The sequence below is a fragment of the Panthera tigris genome, chromosome D3 (assembly GCF_018350195.1).
Source record: "Panthera tigris isolate Pti1 chromosome D3, P.tigris_Pti1_mat1.1, whole genome shotgun sequence".
Classification (NCBI taxonomy): Eukaryota; Metazoa; Chordata; class Mammalia; order Carnivora; family Felidae; genus Panthera; species Panthera tigris.
In genome coordinates this window covers 10,258,760-10,282,444 of record NC_056671.1, presented here as the reverse complement: position 1 = coordinate 10,282,444, position 23,685 = coordinate 10,258,760, and the positions used below count along the sequence as shown (strand labels likewise).

At 49.9% G+C, this 23,685-nt stretch overlaps 1 protein-coding gene across 1 annotated transcript in view; it reads right to left on the bottom strand.

The window, feature by feature from the left end:
- The window catches only part of RPH3A (rabphilin 3A), a 280,825-nt gene that overhangs the window by 83,903 nt on the left and 173,237 nt on the right, over positions 1–23,685 (bottom strand). The window contains exon 3 of the mRNA XM_042962164.1: positions 18,450–18,570. The gene's annotated coding sequence lies outside the window, so the exon portion shown is untranslated. The remainder of the gene's footprint in view (positions 1–18,449; positions 18,571–23,685) is intronic.

The following is a 23,685-nucleotide window of genomic DNA, read 5'->3' as shown; positions in this document are numbered from 1 at the left end:
CGGTCTGGCCCGTGTTCCTCAGTGCAACAAGGCTGCGATGTGCCTCAGAGAGAAAATACGTTTGTTAGGTGAGTTCATATGCCATGAGGTATAGTGCTGTTGGCCCTGAGTTCAACGTTTATAATCAACAATACGATATACTGGGGCGCCTGGGTGGCTCAGTCGGTTAAGCGTCTGACTTCGGCTCAGGTCATGATCTTGTGGTTCCTGAGTTCGAGCCCCACATCGGGCTCTGTGCTGACAGCTTGGAGCCTGGAGCCTGCTTCGGATTCTGTGGCTCCTTCCCTCTCTGCCCCTCCCCTGCTCACGCACACACTCTCTCTCTCAAAGATAAATAAACATTTTTTAAAAATTAACAATACGGTATACTGTTACAGACTCGACGTTTGTGTCCCCTCGACATTCAGGTGTTGGGACTTTACCCCCACAATGTGATGGTATATGTGCAGGTGGGACCGTGGGAGGCGGTCAGGGGGTGGGACCCTCCTGATGGGATCGGTACCCATGTAAGAGTCACGAGAAAGCCGTCTTGCTGTCTCTGCCCTCTGCCACGTAAAGACACAGCGAGGGGTCAGCAGTCCGCAGACCAGAAGAGGATCGTCACCAGAATCCGATGCCGCCGGCACACTGACCGCAGACTTGCAGCCTCCAGAACAGTGAAAAATAAATTTCTGGGGACACCTGGGCGGCTCAGTCGGTTGAGCATCCGACTCTTGATTTTGGCTCAGATCATGATCTCATGGTGCATGAGTTCAGGCCCTGCGTCAGGCTCTGCACTGTCAATGTGGAGCCTGCTTGGGATTCTCTCTCTCTCTCTCTCTCTCTCTCTCTCTCTCTCTCTCAAAATAAACAAATAAAAATAAATAAATAAACTTTCATTGTTTAGAAACCACCCAGCCAAAGGTAGTTTGTTACAGTAGCCTGAACAGACTAAGACATGTATTGAACCAGATGTCTTTACACAGAAACACACATAAAACAAGGATGTGCGTGGACTGGTTGACGAAGTGTGAAGAAAGGCTTGTAGGAACTAACCCTGTATTTCCCTCAGGAGCAATGATTCAGTCTTTGCTGATTCGGTGATCACGGTAACTTTGCACAACGTGATTACTCCAAATAATCAAATTACCTCCCTCTTTCTCTCTCTCTTTCATACATATGTGTATACATGTAAAATCAACAGTATATTACATGCACCATATGTAATGATATATCTCCTGTGTATATGCAGATGTTTATATATATAATATATGTATATATTAGACATATATATGCAACATACTAGGCGAATTGGCAAGTGCTCCTAGCTTTCCACTTTTCCTTTTACAATGGGGACTATTAAGTGGGACAAACGCTTAGTAGTTTGGTCTGTTTTCTGTTTTATTTTTTCAGACTGTGGTTGGGGCGAGGGGCAGATAATAAGATAATTGATGTCAAGAGGCAATTTGGGAGGAAAAGCACCAAGGACCTACGAAGTCCCGTCACTGTGGCTTGTTTCCTGGCCAGCTTCTCCTACAAGATGCCCAAGGTGCGTTTCAGACCCCGTTCCCCCAACCACCCCCCTTCCGGAGCAGAACGGGGTGAACTGGGAGAATGGAAACCAGCCAGGAGCAAACACATTGGTTTGGGGATTCACCAGGGACGGAAAACTTACAGGAATCGTCTAGCACATGGCTCTTCTGGAGTCTGACCAGATAATGACCCGGGACTGGGAGCAAATGGGTTTCTAAGTGTCTTTGTCATCTCTGGCATCCACGACACACGCTCAGAGGGGAAAGGTTTGCGGGGCCTACGGTGGCTGCCGATGGGTCCTCTCAAACCAGCTCGGTTTCTGCAATAAACCGGGTCACTGATGAGGGCTGATCTGGGGGAGCAGGAGGGTCCTCATCTTTCACAGCTTGAGGACGGAGTCCCCTTGGCCCTGATTTTCAGCTCTTCTTGAGAGAGGAGACTTGAGGAAAGCAAGGAAAACGTGAAGGTCATTTCTCCCTGAAAGACGGGTGGAGGCTTTGCGGCGATCTGTGAGTTTTCGGTCTGGTTTTGAACGGCCAGGCTGCCGTATGAAAATCAAGAAAGGAAACAAAAGTGTCCCCAACAAGCCTTCATGGGACCTGGTGTAGTGGGAGATGTGGAAGCCTTGAGTAGAAAACCAAGCCCCCGTGACGCAGAACCAAAGCCGGGGTCTGAATCTAGAGGCACAGGGAGGGGGTGACGCTCAGCCCATGAACGGCCACTTGACCTGGCGCTTCCGGAGACATCTTCAGGACCTCTCCTCAACAATCACCCCTCCTAGAAAGCCAACCTGTGTTCAGCGTAGGGACCCGTGAGGCACGAAGTGGCTAAATCCCGACACTTCACCGGTGCCATCTTGGCTCAGCCCCTTGCCAGCCTTGGGAATTGCCAACCTTGGGCACGTTCCTGTCTGCACCTCACTTCCTTTGTTTGGAGAGTGGGGGCTACCGATGTTCCTTCTTCTCAGGGCTGATGGAAGCGTCGGGTGGAATGAGGCATGTACAGTTCCCGGCACAGAGCCGGCCCCGGGGCCCCAGGATGCTGAGCGGGGTGGCTGGGGCAGCCGGGCAGAAATGGGCAAGAAGTGCCCCAGAGACCCTCATCAGCTCTGCCATTGGCACAGCGCTTGGAGCCCTGCAAAGATTTCACACCAGCATCCCTCCCAAGCTTCACAATTTCCTTGCAAGTCACAGAACATGGGAGGGTAAGGGCCCGCTTCACGGGTGCCAGAAATAAGGACACACGAGGTGAGATGACTCATCAAAGGCACAATGGTAGGGAACAGGTGGGCTGCCTTAGAATGTCCCTCGCTGCACCCTAGAATCAGGGATTTGGGGGGCAGTAAAAATACTAGTTCCAGTATACTGGAATTATAGTATTCAGAGTATATAAAGTTAAAAACAAACAACGGGCACCTGAGCGGCTCAGTCGGTTAAGCATCTGACTCTTGATCTCGGCTCAGTGCATGATCTCATGGTTTGTGGGTTCGAGCCCCGTGCTGGGCTTTGCGCTGACAGTGCAGAGCCTGCTTGGGATTCTGTCTGTCCCTCTCTCTGCCCCTCCTCTGCTTGCTCTCTGTCTCTGTCTCTCAAAATAAATAAACTTGGGGCACCTGGGTGGCTCAGTCAGTTGAGCGTCTGACTACGGCTCAGGTCATGATCTCACCATTCGTGAGTTTGAGCCCCGCATCGGGCTCTGTGCTGACAGCTTGAAGCCTGGAGACTGCTTTGGATTCTGTGTCTCCCTCTCTTTCTGTTCCTCCCCTGCTTGCGCTCTGTCTCTCTCTCAAAAATAAAGATTAAAAAAAAAAAGACTGTTAATAAATAAACTTTATTTTTTTAAAATTTCCTAATGCTTTTATTTATATTTGAGAGACAGAGAGCAAGCAGGGGAGGGGCAGAGAGAGCGGGAGACACAGAATCCGAAGCAGGCTCCAGGCTCTGAGCTGTCAGCACAGAGCCCGACGCGGGGCTTGAACTCATGAGCTGTGAGATCATGACCTGAGCTGAAGTTGGACGCTCAACTGAGCCACCCAGGCGCCCCAAAATAAATAAACGTTAAAAAAATGCTAAATTCCAGAATCCCAAAGAAACCACCTTTAGAAGAAACTTGTGGTGGGGACCCACATCATACTTTTGAAAGTCCTCCTGGTGATTATAATGTGCAGCCAGGACAGAGAACCACGAGCTTAGAACCATGTGCCCCACTCCATACTGTCTTCAGGTCCCCGTCCCTCCTGCCAGGACATCTTAAACTTGGTCGTGCATCAGTCACCTCGGGGGGGGGGGGGCTCCTGAAAGTGGACTCATGCTCAATTGCCAGCCCCGGAGTGTCTGTTTCAGGAGGTCTGGGACAGAGCCCGAGAATTTGCATTTCTAGTAAGTTCCAGGCGCCACTGATGCTGCTGGTCTGGAGACCACACTCTGAAAACCACCACTTTATGCAGCGTTAGCCAAAGGGGGACCCACGAGACCAAGCTCCCTGGTTTGTGGGTTTCTTTCCACGGGTAACACTCTCTTGCCCTGGGTCAGAGCAAACGACGCTGGGGTGGGCTGGTCAATGTTATCAGAAATCTGGGAAGGCCAGGGAGAGACTGAGGGCGTTAGGGCTTTTCCTTCTCTTGTTTCTCTCCTTTTAGAAACGATCCACCGCTTACGAGACTGTCCCTGAGCATTTGCTGGCTGTCCTTCTACCTGCAGCCCAGACCCTTTGCCTACAATGCAGGTCTTCTTAAATATTGAATAAGGCTGCTTCCATCAGCTGCCGCGGCCAGGGCTGAGGGAATGTGGATATTGACAAAGTCTTAATGCGATTAATCAGGTTAAAAAGAGCAGGCTGCAGAGCTGGTTTTATAAAAGACCTTCACTTTTTTCCCTGTCACAGAAATCTCTGGTGCCTCAACACCTTCCCTGTCCACCCCCCACCCCTTCTAGGGCTCGGGATTTTTGGATTTTTTTTTTTTTTCTGCTGCTGCTTTTGCTGTTCAATGAACCGTTAGGTGAGTTACAGCAGCCTGGGGAGTGGGTCAGGTTTTGAACAAGAGCAGGGAGCATTAGATGGACACTGTCAGCCTTCATTTATCCAGCAAATACTTACTGAGCACCTACTGTGTGCCCGATGCTCTGGGATACAGTACCCTGAGCACAGAGTGGTAACTAAAACAGTCAAACATTCCTATTCTGTTGGAGCTGGTGTTCCAGTGGGGAGATAGACAACAACAAAATAAATAATTTATGTATAAATAAACTTAAAAAAAAAAAGAAACAAAAAGGCTTCCTGGGTGGCTCGGTCGATTAAGCATCTGATTCTTGGTTTTGACTCAGGTCATGATCTCATGGTTCATGGGTTCAGGCCCCACGTCAGGCTCTCCGCTGGCAGTGCGAAGTCTGCTTGGGATCCCCTCTCTCTCTCTCTCTCTCTCTCTCTGCCCCTCCTGAGCTCTCTCTCTCTCAAAATAAATAAATGAACTTAAAAAAAACCAAAATTAGTAAGTAATATAGTAAGATAGTGTGTCATATGATACTAAGTGCTGGAAATATGAAACAGACAAGGAGGAAGTAGGATTCTGGCATGGGGGTGCACTTTTAAATAAGATGATCAGAAAAGGCCTCTCTGAGAAGGTGATGTCTGAAGAAAAGACCCGTAGAAGGTGAAGCAATAGGCAGAGGGTGGAAAGGATTAACAGGATCCCTTCTAGAATGTTGAGCCCTGAGATTTCATTATCATCACCTTGATCATCAACATAAAAATGGTACTAGCTAATGTTTATCGAGCATCCCTCCTATGCTACGCCTGTTCCAAACAAAGACTATGTACATATTGACCTGTTAAATCCCCAAGAAAATCCAGTGAGGTCGACGTTATTGCTGTCCCCATTTTCCAGATGAGAAAACTGAGGCACGGGGAGATTTTTTTTTTTTTTTTTTTTTTTTTTTTTTTTTTTTTTTTTTAGTAACTTGCTAAAGTCACACAGCAGCAGAGCTGGGATTTAAACCCAGGTGGATTGCCAACTGTCCCTAGCTCGTCTCTCCAGATTTTCAGGAGAAAATCACCATGATTCACTGCAGAACAAAACCTCTCCCTGGTTGGGGTCACACTGCCCTCCCTGCTTCCAGGAAGTAGGTGCTGTGAAGAGGGTGGGGCACAGGGGGTTCGGCCAATAGCGAGGCTCTCTGTTGTCAGCTTAGAGTCTGTCAAAAGACCCCAAGTCCTCCCCTGGATGTGAATCCCGCACAGCCGCTAGGGAGGTCTCTACAAAACTGATCCGATCAGGTCACCTGCCTGTGAAAACAGAACTTCCCTCAGAACTGCTCTCAGAGTAAAGACAAGTGGCCACACCACGGCCCTGCACACTGACTTCATCTCACACTGGGCTCCCCTCAACCTTGTGCTCCGACCACGCTGGCTTTCTTTCAGATCCTTGAATGCCACCTCAGGGCCTTTCCACGTGCTGTTCTCACGCCACAACTGTTCTGCTCTCTTTTCTTTACTCATAAACTCCTACTCAGCCTTCAGCTGCTCTCAGGGCAAATGTCACTCCCTCAGGGAAGCCCTCCCAGCTTAGGTCAGATTTCTTTATGAGACTCTCTCATAAATATGTTCTCCCCTCTTTGGAATCCCTTGTCTCGGGTTTTAATGATATATAATTAAATTTTTTATGATAAGCATTTTAATATAATTTTACATAATAAACATAAAAACATGTTATAATATATCTAGATATAATAGCATATATATTATCTATATGTAATAATATATTATCTATATCTATATTATTACATATAGATAATATATCTCCATATGCATGATTACTGATTCATATCTACCTCCTCAAGAGAAAGGACCAAATCAAAACTGTTTTCTACTCTATTCTAGCACTGAGTACAGTGCCTGGCAAATGCTTTCCAGTGTTTGGTTACGAGACCAAACAGAAGGCAAGGGTTCCTCCCAACCAACAGGCCTCAGAAATTCACCTTCTATCCAAACTGTTTTTCACACTGGCAGGTGTCTCTCATTCTCTCTCCCTCAATTTGTTTTATTTTGCATAACAAAATAGTTCAGGTAAATTCTTCCTAAACTTCTCAACCACCAAGGCAACTCCAAATGGTATCTCTCCCTTTTCCTGTTCTTCGACAAAAAGTATTTGCGGTAGATGAGTTTTGCTGAAGTCACAAAACTTTGTCTATTTGTTTGGTTTGTTAATTATTTTCTAACTATGTATCAGCAGCAGAAAAAACATTTAATTGATTATTTGATATAATAAACATTTTTAGACAATTTTATATAACAAACATATAAAACCATATATAATTTTATATAATAAACCTTGACTCTAGAAGTAACTTAAAAAAAAAAGTTCCAAGGGTGCGGGGATGGCTAAGTTAGTTGAGCTTCTGACTTCGGCTCGGGTCATGATCTCGCGGTTCGTGAGTTCGAGCCCCGCATCGGGCTCTGTGCTGACAGCTGGGAGCCTGGAGCCTGCTTCGGATCCTGTGTCTCCCTCTCTCTCCGCCCCTCCCCTGCTCACACTCTGTCTCTCTCTCAAAAACAAATAAACATTTTTTTAAAGTTCCATGTAATAATAAGCAGGGGACGTCTATGCAGTGGAGCAGGTATATGAATTACCTGATAGAATCCTCACAGCGTCCCTGTGAGGGAGGCGCATTATTCCCGTCTCACGGGTGGGTAAACTGAGGCCAGGGAGGCCGAATAACTTGCCCGAGGTCACAGGCTGCCGAGTAGCACAGACCGAATTGCAAGGAATTCTGGAGGCGACGGCTGTGCTCCTAATCACTGAATACTGCCCCCTGCTGATCAGTGTCGCCCCCCCCTCCCCGCCCCCCGATCCTTCAGCAGAAGGACCTTCCTGCTTAACGTCAAGATCCAAGCCAGGAGGATCTGAAGACTAGACAATCCACGTCAGCAGAGCTTCACATCAAAGAAAGAAATTCCAAGCTGCTCGAATTTCACAACTCCAAACAATAAGTGGTGATTGGTTATTATCTTATTTTGCAGAGCAGAAGAACGAGGCCCTGGGAGGCTCACTTCCTGGTTATGAAAATTCAGTATTCGACTTTGGTGTCCAAAAGATCAGGGCTGGAATCCCTGAATCGACTCTTGACGGGCAGCAAGAATTTGGGGAACTGAGAACTCTCTGTCCCCTGTAGCCTCGGAGTTCTGGTCTGCAAAATGGGCATGGTAACAATGCCTCCTTCACAAGCCCTCTGAGGGTTACGGGCGATCACTTATGTAAGGGCAGATCGCAAGGTCGAGCCCCCCGTGACTGCTCTGTGACTTGGTGGACGAGGCTCCAATTCATTCACTTCCCGTATGACCATGCAGCTCTGGGCTACAACCACTATGTGGCATAGCTGGGATTCGAACCTAGCTGGATACTCTTAGCTCACGGGTCTTTTTAGCAAGAGGATGACGGAATGTTAAAAGCAGGTGGGGAGCCTCCCCAGGGCATCAGAGACCACCCTGCGGTAGAGACCTGAGGCCACCCTGCAGTCTGTCAACAAGAAATGACAGCCTTGTGGTGCCCCATTGGGATGAAGGGTTCCATCCCAGACTTGCTGCCATGACGACCAGAGGGAGAATGTCCCAGAGCTGGAGTCTACTCGGTCCCAGGGCCTTGGACTCTTCCGGGGGCCTCTCCAGCCACTTGAAGACTCCCACTACTGGTTTCTAGGGTGTTTTAGCCTCTGAGCGTGCTCAGGACCAACATGAGCCTTTCTGCTGCCACCAGTCTGTTTCCAGAGGCCACGTCAGTGTTTGAGTAGAAACCCCAGTCCTGGGGAATGCACAGAGGCAGCTCGTGTGGCTGACGCTAGAAGGGATCAGGGTCTCTCCACATAGAGGGGGAAATAACTGTTCCACAGGGCAGACACTGTCTTGGCCTCAGCCAGGAAACCACGCCCCAAAACACACACACACGCACACACACACACACACACACACACACACACACACACACACACACACTGACACAGATCCAGCAGAACATGGAAAGGATATAAACATCTACTTATGCAACTCCCCTCGCAGGGTGCCATTTTAAAAAGTTTTATTACACAGGGGCACCTGGGTGGCATAGTCAGTTAAGCGTCCGGCTTCAGCTCAAGTCATGATATCACAGTTCGTGAGCTCGAGCCCCGTATCAGGCTCTGTGCTGACGGCTCGGAGCCTGAAGCCTGCTTCAGATTCTGTGTCTCCCTCTCTGTCTGCCCCACCCATGCTCACACTCTGTCTCTCTCTCTCTCTCTCTCAAAAATAAAATAAACATTAAAAAGTTTTATTACACAAAGCGATGACATATTATCATCTACTTCACTTTCAATAACCTTATAAAATGAATAGCATCATTCTCCCCATTTTACAGAAGAAACTGAGGTTCAGAGACGCAAAGTCACTTTGCCAAAGGGCACACAGCCATTGGTGGGTATCACGGTCTGATTCAGACCCAGATCTGCCTGCCTCCAAACCCCACCAACTTGACCACTGTCTCGCTCTCCATACCCACGGGCACCATGAGTGGATGCTCAGTGTTTGTTGAGCAAACAATCAAAAGCTAAACAGTGAAGCATCTCCCTACACCTCCCAAATGACTATTAAATCTCTATTAAAATAAGTCTCCGTGTCCCGAATCCCAGAGGGTTAGTGCAGGAAAGTCCCAGGAATATTCCAGGTTAACTGGAATTAATGTAAGAGAATGGGTAAGATGTGGGGTATTTATGCTTTGGAGCATGTAACAATTAGAAACAAAGGATTAGATGCACGTTTTGCAACATGGAAGGATCTTAAAAACACAGTGCTAAGTGAAAAAAAAGTGGGCAACAATGAAATTTATAGAACCATACCATTTATATAAGTTAAAAATGCATATTTTGGGGCACCTGGATGACTCAGTAAGTTAAGCGTCTGACTTCAGCTCAGGTCATGATCTCACAGCTCGTGGGTTCGAGCCCTGCGTCCGGCTCTGTGCTGACAGCATGGAGCCTGGAGCCTGCTTCAAGTTCTGTGTCTCCCTGTCTCTCTCTGCCCCTCCCCTGCTCATGCTCCCTTTCTCTCAAAAACAAATAAACATTAAAAAAAATTACTGCATATTTTGAAGGTGTACATACAAACAAAAGAGTAGTCCATTAAATGGAATAGAAGGGCTGCCTGTGATCGGGGGCGGGGGGGGGGGCGATGGCATATGAGGACAAAGAGAATAAGTAGTGAAAAATTGAGACAGAAACCTTTAGGGATCAACAGTGGTCATGTGCTAGGAAATGAGAGAGAAAAAGAACTCCATTCTCAGCGCCTGGGCTACAACAAAAATTCCACGCTAATCTACAGAGCAGATGAGTTCTCTGTGGAAAACTGAGAGGCTACAAATGAGGCCAGCTCTCCTCTCACTATAATCAGAAGCAAAGCCCCCTCCCGGTCACCAGCACGCGAGCACTATTGATTTTTCCCTGGGGATTGCTCTCCAAAGAGGCATGTGCTGTCCGGAAGTGGACACGCGTCCAGACCCCTCTGCAGGTAAGACACCAATAATACTAGGCCTGCCCGAGCCAGATAAACCCTCCCAAGGGAAAAAAACAAACCTAAAGAAACAGCAGCAGGTCTCTTTCTGAGAGGCACAGGAGGCCTGTCATCAGTCTGAATGTTCCCTCCAGGGCTGAATCGTCTTGTTTTTGGCTTCTGGGACAAGCCAGTGCTGATGACTCCCTCTGGCCAGGGCCGGGCAGCCCTGGTGAACAACAGGACATCTGATGATCAGATGCCAGGAGCTCTTGTCTTTCTTCCTACCCAGCAGCCCTTCCCACAAGCCCCCCCGCCCCTCAGACCTTTGGGAGAAGTACTTGGCCAGACATCCCTGCCCGACACGGCAGCAGCAGCCACTTTCGGGGGCTGTATCACCTTTGCCAAGTCCCAGTATGTTGCTTGGCCCCTGGCAGATTAATCGAGCCACTGCTCGTGGAAGAAAAAAAAAAATTCTGAGCTGCTGCCTTTTCCTCTGGGGAGAGAGGGGTGGTGCATTTTACCAAGCACGGAATGGGCATTGGCGATCTCCCTGAAAGGCCCCCCTCACTTCGCACACGCTGTCAGTCTTGCTTCTTAATCCACTGGCCCCTGGTGGCAGCCAAGGCCCCTCTCCTCATCCCCAGAATCTCAATGGCTGCACCAATGCCAAGAACAGGTCCTGTGTCCCCAGGAGTGGGCCCTGGCTCCTCCCTCAACCCACATGTGATCCGTCAGTAAGACCTGTCTGTGCTACTGCAAAATAAACATACTAGAATCTGACCACCTCCTTCCCTGCCACCACGTGGTCTGCGGCCCTGTCACTGGTCCCCGCCCTGGTCTCCTGTCTTCCACCCCTGCCTCCTGCAGTCCTTTTTCCACTAAGAAACCAAAGCAATCATTACCAAGGTTATAAATTAGATCATGGCACTTTCCTGATTAGAATCCTCCCCCCAGAGAAAATCAAATCCAGACTCCTTGCCTACACGGGCAGGTCCTGCATGACCCGGCTCCCCGGCCCCCCGGCCCCCGGCTCCCCGGCCCCCCGGCCCCCCAGCCCCCGGCCCCCGGCCCACCTCGTCCCCTCACTTTCCACCACAGTTGTCTCTGCCTCTGCACTTCTGTTCCCCTGGCCTGAATTGTTCTGGCTCCTTCTAGAAACTCAACTTTCAATCCAAATGTTACCATCTCTGGAAGTGTCCCCTGGCCATCCTTTTTTTATAACAAAATTAACTTTCTTCCCCCTGCCCACGACTTGTCTTTCTGTACCTTGTCATACTGTTTGCTGAAATCATCTTGTTGATGTATTCATTGGCTTTGTCCCCCAACTAGACCGTAAGCTCTAGCAGGGCAGAGAATTATGTCTCACTCACTGCTGAATCCTCAGGGCCAACAGCACTGCCTGGCACATGGTAGTAAACAACACATATTTGGGACTGAATTGGTAGAAACCAGCGGTTCTCAAAGTGGGGTTCCTGGAGCAGCAGCAACCACGTCGTTGGGAATGATGTGTTAGGCACGCAAATTCTTGGGCCCCGTACCAGCCCCAGTAGAATCAGAAACTGCCTTAATAGTCCTTCAGGGGATTCTGGCATAGGCTCAAGAGGGAGAACATCTGGCATAGGACCGTCTACAATCTCTCACTGGATCCCCTCTTGTGACAAATGAGCGAATAACTGGCTGGGTGGTCAGTCTTGCCGGGGGAAGGGGAGGGGAGGGAGGAGGGAGCCAGCCCCCTGCCCTTGACTGACCATTGGCTCTGCAGACCCAGGTCACCTTCACGCCCCAGAGCCACGCAGTGAATGCCAAGGCTGGGGAGGGCTCCAGAAACCACGGTGTCCCTCCCCCTGAGCAGGAGAGCAGGTGACTGCCCCTCCCATGGCCCCTCCCCCCCTGAAAGCCACGTCTCTGGTCTTGGAGAGTTCTACAAGATTCCAAGCATTTGACATAGAGGTAAAAGGACCTACTTGTCCTGGTTTGCCCGAGCCTCTTCCAGTTTGAACACACAGAGAGTCTGGCATGCCCAGAATCCTCTCTGTCCCAGGCAAACTGGATGGCTGGTCACCCTACCTGGGGCCTTGGGGACTCACAAATGCTTTCCCCTCCCAAGCCACTCGATATATCTGCACAGATGGGATGGGGCAGGGCAGGAATGAGGAGAGGAAGAGAGCAAGAGAGTGGGGAGAAGAGGGAGAGAGACAGGCAGGGAGACCGGAGAGATGGGACAAAGAAAGAGGATTTTAAAAGGGTGGAACAGATGGGCGAGGGGACAGGGCAGGTGAAAAGGGGAGAGAAATCTAGAGAGAGAGGCACCTGGGGACACGGCGACGCTACAGTGACGGAGGAAAAAGCCGACAGGTAGAGGAGGCCGGGGACAAGGGGCAGGTGGAGGGACAGAATGCACCACACAGATGCTTCTTCGGCAGCATGTCGCGTGGAAGGCCTCCCGATAAACTTGGAGAAATCATTTCTCCTCTCAGCAGCCCCGGCATGCCACCCGCCATCGATGGCTGGCACCAGCACCCGCTTACATAATCTGTTCTCTACTGAAAGCTGCTTCCATTCACAAGTCGCTGCCTGTCACTGTGTAGGTGCATTAAAGAGGGAAAAAAAAGGAAAGAAAGGAAGAGAAAAAAAAAGAAAGAAATAGGCAACTGAATGAACTCACTCAGATTATATTGAGAGACGAGGAGACTCTCCCCCTCTGCTCTCCAAATAAACCCTTCACAAAGCACACATCATGACGATGCTGCCGGATGGTTTTCCTCGCGTTGATTAATAGCAGAGGGGTGGGCAAAACCCCAGCTTCCGGGGGCATATGTCATCTTGCTCCCTAACTGGATTACTGAGCCGGGGGCTGACACGGCTCCATTACAATGAGATTTAAGCATGCGTTATGTCATTAAAACTAATGACAGCAAGACAATTACTTCGAGGAAACCACGGTGCCATCGCATACGGCAGCCTGGTGCCTTGGTGCTGCACCCCCCACACTTCCCTGGCCCAGACGGAAGGCCAGTTGGGCTGAGAACCAACTCTGTTCTCTCAAACCCCAAAGGCCTGGCCAGGCTAGCAGGCTGGCTGGTCGCTGCTACCTGGCCACTAAGCCATCTGATAACCTAAGCCCCTGGGTCCTTCCTGCCTGAGAAAGAAGTGCCCCACTGGGGTGCTCAGAGGTTAGCAGGGAATGGGGTCAACACGGCGAGATCAGGCTCGTGCTTCTATGGGAAACAGGGATTCAGTGGCAGAAAGGACATGGTGGGTGCTGGGGAGGCAAGAGGCCTGAATAGCACCCTGTTCAGCCCCTCGGGGGATGGTGAGCCGTGTTGGGAGGGGGCCTTGGGAGAAGGTCTGAGGCTTGCAACACCCCAGAACTGTTGTAACTCCCACCTGTAACAGTGTTCCGCATTTCAAAACCACCCCTTTATCTATAGCAGGCGGAGGCTTGTGCAAACACACGTCTCAAGGCCCTGCGCTCAGAGTTTCTGATGGAGCGGGTCCAAGGTGCCCCCAGGAATCTCCCTTGGATTCTCTTGGGCATCAAGAGCTTTCTAACCCCAGCAGAAGGTGAATCCAGCAACATTTGCCTTTCCTGCCTTTTGCCCCCTTCTTTTACCCTCAGGCTCCACTCCCCACCCCAAAAAAGCTCCCCCCTCCCTTTTTGGAAGGGATATTTCCAACTCATCTTCAGTAAAGTATACACGACGAAGAAGGCTGGATGTGTTATCCCATCCCAGGCATCTGCTTTTTGTCTAAGAGCAAAGGCCTGAGACAAAAACAAAAAACAAAAAACAAAAAACCCCAGAAACTTAAATGATGGAATTTCGGATGTCATTTAGCTGAGTGAAAACACCCCAAAAAGGGTGACTAAGGAAGCCGTCTCTCTGTACCACCCCCCCACCAAGTTTACATTTTGTAGGCAGCCACTTACTTAATCTAAGTCCCAAAAGACATTGTGTCTTTGTTACCATTTTTTTCCCAATACCCACCATGGTGCCAGGCATACTGTAAGCACTCAATAAATGGACAGCACTAGACTAAGCGTCGATGATACTCCGTCAGGAGGAGACAGAGAGGCCCGTCCTTTGCCTGTAGCCGATCTGAGATGAAAGCCAAAGTCTAAACTCTGCACCAATGACTCATCATAATCAGCACACACTAAGTGCCTACTGTATGCGGACCTCTGGCTTGGACCGTGGGCCAAAGATACCTCCTCAAATTGATCCGTCCCCTAGTCATCCAACTAAGGTTTCATTCATTTATTCATGCATGCATGCCTCTGTGCAAGTCACTGCTGAACAGCTGCTGTATGCTAACCTTGACTTTAAACGCTGAGATGCTGCACAGCCTTGGCCCTTAGGGATTTGGCCTATGGTGCCTCCGGAGCCCTATGCAGGAGCACCATGGCAGGGAAGCAAGGGGAAGCTCAGTTCTCCTAGGAAAGATTCACGGGCTCTGAGCTGGTGAGTTGGAATGATTCAGCAAAAACCTCCCGAGGATTTGAAGAAACAAAAGACAGAGTAGTCAGTATGTGTATTCTCCTCCCAGACCCCCTCCTCCGGGGCCCGACCACCACACTCACAGGGCCTGTTTCCTCAGGGCTTCACAGGCGTTAAGGAAAGGAGGTCATTATGCCCATTTCACAGATGAAGAAACTGAGGTCCCGGGAGCCACTGGAAACTGCACAAAAACCACACAGGGAATAAGCGGGACTGGAAGTGTCCTGTTTCCAAGCCCTGTCTTCATTCCCCCAGGGCCCCAGAGCTGCACAACTGGCTCACAGGATTCACCTTCCTCTATCTCACCCCCATCCTGTTCCAGTCAGAGGTGACTTCACCGCCATCACCCCTGTTGCTAACGTATGTTGCCTACTTACTTACTCCTCCCGGGCTCAGTACTAAGTACTTTGCAAGCATTAACTTTCCACGGTTTTGCATTTCCTTAAGTATCCTCACTTTACAAGTGGAAAACTGAGCCTCGGGGAAGTGTAGTGACCCAACTAGAAGGATCAAAACCCAAGGGGTCTATTTTCAGAGCCCACACTCTTGGCCACCATGCTGTACAACCTTAACATACTTATCTGGGGAAACCGAGGCTCAGAGAGGTTAAGGGTCTTGCCTGAAGTCACACAGCAAGGAAGCACTGGGAGTCAGAATTCGAACTCAGGTCGTGGCTTCTCCCAGAGTCCCACCCTGCAGCCCCTCAGACAGCTAGTTAAGGAGGCGGAGCGGGGTGGGGAACAGGAAGGAGAGGGGCCTATTTCTGTGGTGCTTCCTTCACAGTCCCAGCACAGCAGGGCTCTCCATCCTGGGTGGCAGCTGAATCATTTAAGCTCGTTGGCTCCAGCCTACCACGACTGGGTCCTGGATTTATTTTTATCCCAGGTTACAGCCACAGCACTTAACAGAAATCTACCACACCGTTTGCTTGATTCGTCTGCATTTATGACCAGCTCCCCACTCAAAGGGGATAAAGAGCAGAAGACAGGACCATATGTCATTGTGGTTCTTCTTAGAAAGTCACCCACTCTCTATGACCAGCATGGCGGGGAGGGGGGCGGTAAATAAAGAGTAAATACCACATCTTACACGCAAACGCCCAGAGCAGCCAACCTGTCAAGAACTCACAGCCTCGGACAGGTAGCCAGGATGTATATGAGCGGTATACCTTTCCAGGCAGAGCAAGCTGGGGAGAGTGACTTCCTGGGCCACGTTTTGGAACTGCAGAATCTCTAGCTGCTGCCTCTCTCCCCCCCAGCGAGAAAGGCAATGTCTGCGTTTGTCTCCACAGCTCTGCTTCCCAATCACCCGCACAGGCTAGTGCCTAGAGAGGCACCACAGAACGTCCTCCCTCCACATCCGGCCGGGCGAAGCGAGTAGGGGCTGCCAGAGCTGGGAGTAAAGGGATGATGTCTTGTCTTCATGATGGTCGATTTCTATGTTGCTCTGCCGTGATTTCCTGTGTGGTCTTAGACAAGCCACTTTTCCTCTCTGGGCCCCCTTGAAGGGGTTAGACTAGATCAGAGATTCCAAACCTGAGGTGCTCAGGCGGGCATTAGGGAGGCTCCACGGATCCCCGGGTGTTGTGTGTTTGTGGGAATCTGCATCTTTTCTGAGTGGAGGCTCTCAAAGGGGTCCTGGCTGCCACCCCTGGAATAAGTCTCTACAGAGCCTTCAAACGCTGTAATACCTGTATGTCTACATATCTGAGGCCACAAATAAAGCAGACTCCTCTCCAGCTGAGCCCAAGATTCTAGGAACCTAGTGAAGTTCTCACAAGAGACCCCCATCCCGGCTCACCCCAAACAGGACCTCCTTGACACATGTGATAAATTCCCAAACACAGCGCAAACCCCTCCTAGAAGCCAGCCTGCACATACACTCCTAATACACAGCCACAGAGCTGGAAGGAGCTGGAAGGAGCTCTGGAGTCACCTAGACCAGGTGCCTCATTGCACATACAGGGAAACTGAGGCCCAGACAGGGGAGGCAGAGCTGGGACTGGAACCCAGGTCTCCTGGTCCAAGTCCAAGCCTCTTTCCAGAAGCTTCTGTCTCCCTTTCCCTGGTGCACCACAATGCACCATTTCAAATGTGATGGGGGAGGAGGGAGGGCAGCCTTTTGGATGTTAGCCACCCCCAAGGAAATAAGGCTGAGAAGCAGCAAGGAGATGTTTTCAAAGCACCCACATGTTAAAAAACCCAGTCCCAGCTACCTCAGCTGGGCTAGCATCCATGTTCTGCCTGGCTGAACCGGTTGTTAAAACACTGAAATACTCCTGTACTACATGGTGATGTTGCACTGAGGCCCCTGTGGCTCCCCTGATACTTTCCCAGTTCCCCCCTAAACCTCTCCATAATCCAGCAATTAAAGGGTTAACACTCAGCACACTAGGGAACCCCCACTCCAGGGCCCCAGCCATTGCCCGGTTTGCCCAGTGATTGCCGAAGTTCAATATTTTAAATTTCACCCGTGGCCAGACCTTGCGGCTCCTCATCTGAACCAAATCTCTTCACGTCAATCATCGCACTTGAGGCTTCCTGGGGAGGAAGCTAAGGCAACTTCCTCCTCAGAAGCGTGGGATTTGGCGGACCGAGTCTTTGACACTAACCACTGAACAGCCCACCCCCGCTGCCTCACACGCTCTACCTGAGCAGGCACAGGTCCCAGGATTCTGGCGTCCCCACTTGGCTCCGGGGCCGGAGATAATCACTGAGTGGGCCCTGCCTCCATTTCAGGCTTGCCAGTCTCCGGGGCTGATGTTTTATTCCTCCCACCACCGAGAACAAGAACCTACAGAGAAATCCTTGGGGGTACAGAAGACTGAAGTGGCCCCTGGGATAATAGTGAAGATGCTAAAAATAAGGACATTCACTTCCAGAAAGATAGATGTAATCAAAGCAGAAAGCAAAGAGAAATCTCCTTTTGATGGGCCACAGATCAGCAGCAAAGGCATTTTAAAATTAAATGTGAGTTTCTGGATTCGGTTACAAGAAACCTCAACTTCCCACTCACTAACAGGTTGGTGCAGGCTTATCCCATCAGGATCTCAGATAAAGAAACTAGATCGGGGTTTGGTCTGCTCTGGAACAGATCCGAAGCCGGAAACTGGAGTCTTTCCCCAGAACCTGAACAAACCCTCTTCCCTTCTTTGCCTACTCTGAGACAAGCTCAGGATGGAGTCCCCCGGGCTGGTGCCAGGACGCACCCCCCACACAATCACTTACAGGTTACACCACCTGTGAAAATAAAACATCGTCGGCTCAGCAGGCTGCTGGCTGCCCTCCTCTGGCCTGCCTGACCGCTCAATTCCAAGCAAAATGTAGTCCTTTCATGGCTCCCAGATCTCCCATCTCAGGAAGCTCAGAACAGCCAAGCTTGCAAAAATCACTACAGTTGAATTACTCAGCTGTACCTGGAAGGTGGTAGCTTCTGAGCTCTGTCCTACACAAGCCTCACCTGGTGTGCCTAGGTGACCCTCGCAAGGGTTAACCTTTCAGCCTCAGGTGACCCTTTCCCCTCCAGGGCCAAGGTGCCCACCCACTAGATCAGAACACTCAGAGACCCTCCATACAGGCTAGCCATCCCATGAAGGGTTAATCCACCCAGAGACCTGCTGGCTACTTTCAATAGCTTCTGCTGCAAGGGAGAGGGTAAAAATTGGGCAGAAGCCACAATTTTGATCGCATTGCCTAAAACAGGAGTGCATTTTACCCCCTCCCTGGGCACCGAGCCAAAATCTCATTTAGCTTTGGGGTGCCGCTTAGGTGATCAAACACTGCAGAATGTGGGCAAATAAATGTGGTCATTTCTCAACACTCCTCCCCCCCCACCCACCCTCTATCCCACCGGCTCAGGTACACTCCTCATCCCCACTGGGATCCCAATACCCCCTAGCCCGTTTACACAATTGAGAAGAATAGCACTTACCACCACACCAGAGGATTGCAGAGGGAATGGGTGAGCCAAATTCTTGCCAACTCCTCCCTTCCCTGCCGGGTGGGAAGATGCTAACTCCCGATGACTTGATTTGAAAGCTCAGTGGAGGTGCCTGAAAGAAAATTGTTCATTTGATTCCCCTACTCTTCCCAAAAGAAAATCAAAGCACCGACACACACACACACACACACACACACACACACACACACACACACACCCCAACGACCCCTAAATCATGCAGGACCAAGACGAAAAGAAATACCACTGCCAGAAGAAGAGAAAACTCAGTGGACAAGGCAAAGACAGTGGCTCCCTCAGACTGCCCTCCACATGGATGAAGGTTTTTCGCTCCGAGCCCTCTCCCCCCCCCCCACCCCTCTTCCTCTCTATTTCCCTTTCTCTCTGTCGTCCGCGTCCGCGTAGGCAACTCCGGGCTGCTGGCAGTAGACGAATCAATTGCTTCTCCAGTGCCTGAATCAGTGGCAGCTGCCACCACTGCTGCAAAACCCTGTGTGAGCGAGGGAGGGGGCAGAAGCTTCCCGGCGCAGGGGGAACCGAGCCGCCCTCCCACCCGTGATTTATGTGTGAGGTGCCTGGAGAAGGAAAGGTGGGAAGCCAGGAGGAGAGGTTGGGCGCACCAGAGATCCCCGCTGGTCGAACCGGCAATCAGGAGATTGGCGATCAGCACCGCGGACAGCGCTAAGATGCGGCGGGCGGCGGAGGGATGGGCGGGAAGCGAACCCTCAGGCGGCGAAGTTAAGTTATTGGATGGTTAGAGCAGAGAAGGGGGAGTAGTGGGAGGCGGGAGGACGGGACTTCTCGACATCACCACACACGCCCCCAGACCTTCATTGCTCCTCTGTGCCGGAAAGAGTTTGACCCCAGTGTGGGAGCCTCCACGTGGTTTTTACCCCCCAAAACTCAGCCCAGCTGACCTGTCCTCACCCACATTACTTCGGATTTCTGACCTGCATCTTGAATGCCTCAGAATTCAGAGCATGAAAGGCTTAGCAAACGTACATTTCTAAGGGGATTAGTTGAAAACGCATTTGACAGATTTCTGGGAACCAGTTCTAGCCCCCATACAACCCTGGGAAAGTCATTTAATGTCTCTAAGTTCCAACTGTAAAATGAGGATATGACTGCCCAATTTTCCTAAACATAAAAAGCAACATGAAGAACATCAAAGTTGTGGGCTGCTAGGATCCCATAATCCATAAACTGTCCTACAACTCAAATGTCTTGACAGAGGGAGAAAGGATGTGCCCAGGATGTGCCAAGCCTCACCTTTCAGCATGTGGTGTGAGCGGGATGAACTTGGGAGATTATAGGAGGTCTAAATCGTGCAACTGAGCCTCCCCCAAAGACCCATCCACAACAGATCTGAAGTGAAATCCAGAAACAAGAAAATAAAATCATTAGAAGGAGAAATACAGGGGCACCTGGGTGGCTCAGTCGGTTGAGTTTCCGACTCTTGATTTCAACTCGGATCATGACCTCGAGCCCCACATCAGGCTCTGCACTGACAGCTCAGAGCCTACTTGGGATTCTTTCTCTCTCTGCATCTTCCCTGCTCTCTCTCTCAAAATAAATAAACACACAAAAAATTATATTAAAAAGGAGAAATATACAGAGAAAAATTTATTCCCATAGCTTCCAGTGTTCCAGATCTCAAGGGCCCTATTCCTGCTTTCTATGGGAAAAGGAAAGGCTATCTCAAGCAGACCAAGATCTGTTTAGAACAGCGAAGTGAAGAAGAACCCTCTCTACTGGGGACCCTTCTAAAGTGTCCCACTCAGATGGCCCAGAATGAACTACCACATTTGTCACTTAATTCTCCCCTTGAAAAGTAAGGCTTAAAATGTCAGAGTTTTAGAGATCATTTAGAGCTTCGCTTTATAGATGATCATGATCATAATGATCACAATGATGGTGACGATGATGATGGTGGTGGTGGTGACCTTGATGGTGATGATGGTGATGGTTATAGTGGCAGCGGTAGCAACAGCAGCTATCATTTATTAAGAATGGACGATGCACCAGTCATTCTGCTACAAAGTTTACATGTATCATCTCCTTCAATCCTCACCATGACCCCTTTGAGGGTATTATTACTCCCACTTTAAAGATGAGGAAACTGAGCCTCAAGAAATTAAGTCCCTTGCATAAGGTTACACAGTAAGTGGCAGACACAGAATCCAAACCGAGGGTTGTATGATTCCAAAGCCCATGCTGCAAAATGACTCTCTCACAGTCAAGTTCAAATACGTTCTATGGTTTTTTGGCAGGATCCCACTGAATCTTTGCTGGGAAGACCCGATGACACAAGTTCAATCCCCTCACTTTACACATGGGGAAAGTGAGGACCAGGGAGAGGCAGGGAGTTGCTCAGACACAAAGAGCTAGGAAGTTGCAGAGATGGGTCTGGAACTTAGGCCTTTCAGGTACCAGGGCCTATGTTCCAGCACCTAGGACAGCGCCCGGCACATAATAGGCCCTCAATAAACATCTGAAGAGTGATCCAAAAAGATGGGGATTAAAGTCACACAGGACACTGGTGGTAGAATCAGGACCCAATATTTCCCAGGTCTTTTGGCTCCTGGTCCCAAGGAATAGTCTACCCTACCTCACAGCTTCCTTGGGGATTAGGTACATATTCCGAAGGGTCTGTCTCTAATTCAGATCTCTCTGAGGAAATGAAAATAGCTACACCTGCTAAATTCTTAGACACCTACTGTGCACTATGCTAAGCACTTTACACTCCAGCTTACACAAGTGCGTGAGGTGAGTGCTATGTATTTATTATCCATTTTAAGATGAAAAGACTGAGGCTCAAGCAGGTGGAATGAAACCCCAAAGCTCACAGTTAGACAGTGGCAGAGGCAGGGTTGCAATCCTAGGTCTGTCTGACTTCAAGGCCTGTGTTTGTGCCACCCTGTTAGTTTTTTTTTTTCCTCAAACTGGGCCCCCTGGAGGCCCCTGATGGAGTGAAAAGGAGGCCTGAGTTGCCCCCCACATACATCCTGGTTTCAACTAGAGCAGCTGTGCTTTTAAGTATTTTGCATACTGGGCATCTGCCCAAGCCTTCACTGAAACACAGGGCTTTGCAGCAAATTTTAAAAACGATAATATGGTTGAAACCAGAGCTCTGCACCTTTCCTGATGACCACGCCATCTAGGAACTAGCCCCACCTTCTCTGGGGATTTTGCCCCAGCCTCCGCGCTGCGCTGGTCACCATCTCTAAACCCTTATTCTGTTCTGGGAGCTCCTGGAGAGCTCTTAGTTCAAAGAACCAGCTGCTGCTGTAAGTTCCGACAGATCTGCAGCAGGGAGGTACCTCGAAACCAGACACCTCAAGGCTCAGCCCAGCCAGGCTCTGATCCTCTCACGAATGGAGCACTGCCATGTGATTTCTCAGGGTCCCAGATTCAGCAAGCTGTCCCGTCCTGTCCTTGCTCTGCTGGGGCCAGAGGCAGCCCACCAAGCCTCTCAGTCACCCCCAGGGGGGATGGGCAATGATGGTGATGGTGACAACTATAACCACAAAAGCGACCCACTATGTTTTGGGAGATTCATGGGCACCACCCATGTTGTTCATGCTCACAACAAGCCTAGGGGTTAGGGTGGTTACAGTTTTATTTCCATTTGACAAGTGAGAACACTAAGATTTGGATGCCTAAAGCAACTAGCTTGAGGCCACTTCCTTCAGAAGTGGAATTGGGATTTGAACAGAGGCCCCTGGAGTTTATAACTATTATGCTACATGGCATCCCTAATTATAATGATCTCTCCCATTTTTATTTTTGGTGTTTATTATTCACCCAGCGACATGCTTTATCACTCCAACACTATCCATCACTTAGTACAGTGAAGTTTTACCCATCTTAGAGATGAGGAAATTAGACACAGAGACGTCAGGTGACCTGCCCGAGGTAACACAGCTAGGAAGAGGGGGAGGCTCAGGGTGTGAATCTAAGTACTTTCAGGCCCCAGTGTGATGTACTGTCTCCCAGCAGGACAGGTACTGAGCTGGCGGGCAACCAATGACCCCATTTTACTTGGCAAGTGGGGCAGAATAACGGCCCCCAAAGATGTCCACGTCCTAATCCTCAGAAGTGGTGAGTATGTTGCCTGATGAGGCAAACGAGACTCTACAGGTATGATTAAGTTAAGGATCTTGAGATGGAGAGATTATCCCGGGTCATCTGGGTGGATACAATGTAATCACAAGAATCCTCATAAGGTAAAAAGGGAGGAGGAGGGTGGGGGTGATATTGGAGTGTAGGATTGAGAGAGAGAGGGAGAGAGAGAGACAGATGAAGGTAGTATAATGCTGGCCTTGAGGTTGGAGGAAGGGGCCACAAGCCAAGGAATGAGGACAGCCTCTACAAGCTGGAAAAGGCAAGGAAACAGATCCACCCCCCGTCCCGCCCCACCCGAGCCTCCAAAAAGAGCACAGCCCTTCCCACACGTTGATTTCAGGACTTCTGACATCCGGAGCTATAAGATAATAAATCTGTGTTGTTCTAAGCCACTTGGTTTGTTGCCACCTTTACAGCAGCCACAGGGAACCAATACAGCCTGTCTGCCAGAGGGACCTACGATGAGAAGTCCACAGCAAGCAGCCGTAGGAATCACGACTGGGCCAGAGGACCCAGTGCTTCACTCATAACACAGCCGTTCTAAACAATATGGTGTGTGCGCATGTATGTGTGTGTGTGTCTGCGTGTGCACACGCATCTGCACACACGTGCACACGGATGGAGGCCCTACAACAGAAAGGACTCGACCTCAGGGCGCCAGCCCGACCGCCAGGCTCTGTCGCCGGACGGCACTACCGGGGCACGCGGCGCTTTATTCACTCCCTCCTTCTCTTTGTGAGCCCCTGGGGAAATGCCATCACCAGGAACACAAAAGGGAAGAAATGTCACAGGGCAGCTTTCCAGGAGCACAACTCACCACCAGGGATCAGTCAAAGACAAAACAAGTAAACGGAACAGAGAGACAGGAGAGCAAGAAAAAGTGAGAGAGAGAATTGCTGGGTCCCTGAGACCAGCCTATGTTCCCCGCCAGATCCCTTCCCACCGAGAAAAGAGGCAAGTCTTGGGGAAGTGCATTAGCCCCCTTAGGAGAAAATAGGGTAATTACGGAGACGATACTGCAGGACTTGGCCAGGCAAGCTTTTATGACAAGTCAACAAGTATTATTTATTCATCAGTCAGTCCG